Below are 3,027 nucleotides of genomic sequence, written 5' to 3'. Positions count from 1 at the left end.
GCACCAGGAAGCCATTTCCACGTTTAAGCTCCAGTTTGACCTCAAACTGGAGCTTAAACGTGTTCGACATTCACACTCCTGGGCTACCTTCTTCATTCCCATGTTTAAGCTCCAGTTTAAGGTTAAACTGGAGCTTAAACGTGTTCGACGTTTTTGCTACTCCAGGGTTGCCTTCTCATTTCCACGTTTAAGCTCCAGTTTAACCTTAAACTGGAGCTTAAACGTGTTCGACCAGAATTGCCTCTAGGGTTGCAATCTTCATTTCCACGTTTAAGCTTCAGTTTAACCTTAAACTGAAGCTTAAACGTGTTCGATTAATTACCCTCCTGGGTTGCTTTCCAATTCCACGTTTAAGTTTCAGTTTAACCTTAAACTGAAACTTAAACTTCAACTTAAACGCCACTCTTTGAAAGGGTTTCTGGGCCAAATATATTGAAGTTTAAGTTAGCATTGAGCACAAACATTAACTTAAACGTATTATGGTATGAAACCCAATTGAATATCATGGTTTATGGGATTGGGCCTGAAGAATTGATGAGTCTGGAACTTCAAATTGTTGAGTCTTGTGTCATTAATTGTTTATCACTAAGTTTGCTCAATGAATGTTACAGAATTGGATCACAGCCTCATCAAGATTATGGACCATAAACCCAAAGCAAAAGTAAATCAAGGAAAGGCCTCAAAGCCCAAGAAACACAACAGAAGCTCAATTTAGAAAGTGTATAAATAGGATAGAATGGAAGTTAGTTAGGGACTTTTGGACACTTGAGAATTTTTCATCAATTTTTCTGTAGTTGAATTCTGAGCTATGAATCACTAAACCCCTTTCATTGGGTTAGGGAGCTTTATTGTAATTCAATGAATCAATAATAGTTTTTATCTTCTTCTTCAATCTTTTCTCTTGAATTTTGTTAGAAAGCTTCTCGATCTAATTCCATTGGGTAATTATCTTGGGAAAGAAACTATCCATAATTGGAATCCTTCGGAACCTTGGGAAAGGAATGGAGGATTCATGCTAGAGAAGCTTTCTCACAGTGAATTGGATTGGGGTTTGGATGGATATTGTGACATGTAATCCTACCAAATTGTGGTTCATGAAACTGTGTGGTATAATCAGTGATCGAGCATCATCTTTTCTTATGAACATTTAAACCAAGGGATTGGGAATTTGTTTGTTTTTAGAGAGAATTGGTGAGCCAAGGGATTGGGATCCAATCATATAAGATTGCCAAGCAAAATTCAATGAATGCATTGGTTGAGGAAGAGATAAAAATGTTTTGATACGGAGATCTCAATATCTCCTAACACCCAATGAACTTCCCATTTCTGATCTAACTTTCTCTTTACATTCTGCAATTTAAATTCATGCAATCACCCCCATCCCATTTAATTTCAGCAATTTAGTTTCTCGCTCTTAAATTCATGCAATTTTACATTCCGCAAGTCTCATCTAAATGTTGATTCTGCTCAACTAGAACACACTTCTAATTTGAATTGCTCACTCAACCAATCCTTGTGGGATTCGACCTCACTCTATTGTGAGTTTTTACTTGACGATAACTGGTGCACTTGCCGGAAGGAATTTTGCCGATTGTGCAATTTCCTAAATCGTAGCATATCAAGTTATGCTAGCTATCAAGTTTATGGCGCCGTTGCCGGGGATTGGTTTTCGATTGACAATTCTCAAATTGGAAGTTAACTAGATTGAGCATTTTTTTTGTTTTGTTAGTTTAGTTCAAGTTACTCGTTGAATTTAATTTCTGCACTCTGTTATTTGCTTTTTCTTTCTTATGCCTTTCATTTCAAGCAACTAACTCACTGACCCACTAACTATTTGAATTAATTCCTCAACTGCTCTAACCATACTCTTCCATTAACCAAGAGTATTCCACTTGTTTGTTGCTTGTAGTGTGTTCTTGTATGACAGGTAGGAGAGAAGAGACAACAACTCCTCCATATACCGAACCAGAGAGGACCCTTCATAAACTTAGAAGGGAAGCAAGAGGGAAGAGAGTACTGAGAGAAGAAGAATCTGAAGGAGAATCTGAGGATAACTTTGAGGAAGCTCTAGATCTCAACATGGATAGAGAAGTTCACAACCATGAGAGGGCAGATGGAAACAATGCCATTCCTGAGAGAAGGGTTCTTGGTTCATACATAAACCCAACCTCTGGGAATTGTGGTAGTAGCATTCAGAAACCACACATTCAGGCCAACAATTTTGAACTCAAACCACAGCTAATATCACTGGTGGAGGATCATTGTTCATTTGGTGGGAGTGCTAATGAAGACCCAAACCAACATCTCACAAAATTCCTGAGAATTTGTGACACAGTGAAGTCCAATGGAGTCCAGGAAGATGCTTATAAACTGCTCTTGTTCCCATTTTCACTTAGGGACAAGGCAGCTAAGTGGTTGGAATCATTCCCAAGGGGGAGCTTAACAACCTGGGATGAGGTGGAAAGCAAGTTTCTGGAACATTTCTACCCTCCACAAAAGGTCAATAGGCTTCGATCTGAGGTTCAGACTTTTAGACAACAAGATGGTGAGACCCTCTACGAGGCATGGGAGAGGTTCAAATAATTGACAAGGAAATGCCCACCAGACATGTTCCATGACTGGGTGCAATTGCATATTTTCTATGATGGACTTTCTTATGAATCAAGGAAGGCTGTAGACCATTCATCAGGAGGTTCATTGAACAGGAAAAAGACTGTGGAAGAAGCCATTGAAGTGATTGAGACCGTGGCTGAGAATGAGTATTACTATGCTTCAGAGAGGCACAACACTAAGGGAGTCATGGAGCTGAACCATGTTGATACAATCCTAGCCCAAAACAAGGTGTTTGCCAAGCAACTAGCAGAGCTCACCAGGAAATTAGACACAAAGCAAGTGGCTGCAATACACACACAAGATCAAGAGGAGGTAAGCACTGAAGGAGGTGATTGGGAAGAGGCCAACTATGTGGGAAACCAATAAAGGCAATCATATGATCCACATTCCAACACTTACAACCCAGGATGGAAA

At 39.5% G+C, this 3,027-nt stretch overlaps 1 non-coding gene across 1 annotated transcript; it reads right to left on the bottom strand.

Moving 5' to 3' along the window:
- Positions 1–2,505: 2,505 nt before the first annotated feature.
- Positions 2,506–2,609, bottom strand: LOC127746059 (small nucleolar RNA R71). Its single transcript, XR_008007680.1, has one exon. It is a non-coding gene; the product is annotated as a small nucleolar RNA R71 (small nucleolar RNA).
- Between the last annotated feature and the right edge of the window lie 418 nt (positions 2,610–3,027).

The sequence above is a fragment of the Arachis duranensis genome, chromosome 3 (assembly GCF_000817695.3).
Source record: "Arachis duranensis cultivar V14167 chromosome 3, aradu.V14167.gnm2.J7QH, whole genome shotgun sequence".
NCBI lineage: Eukaryota > Viridiplantae > Streptophyta > Magnoliopsida > Fabales > Fabaceae > Arachis > Arachis duranensis.
Note: the sequence above shows the minus strand (reverse complement) of the source record. Positions and strands in the feature narration are given on the sequence as shown.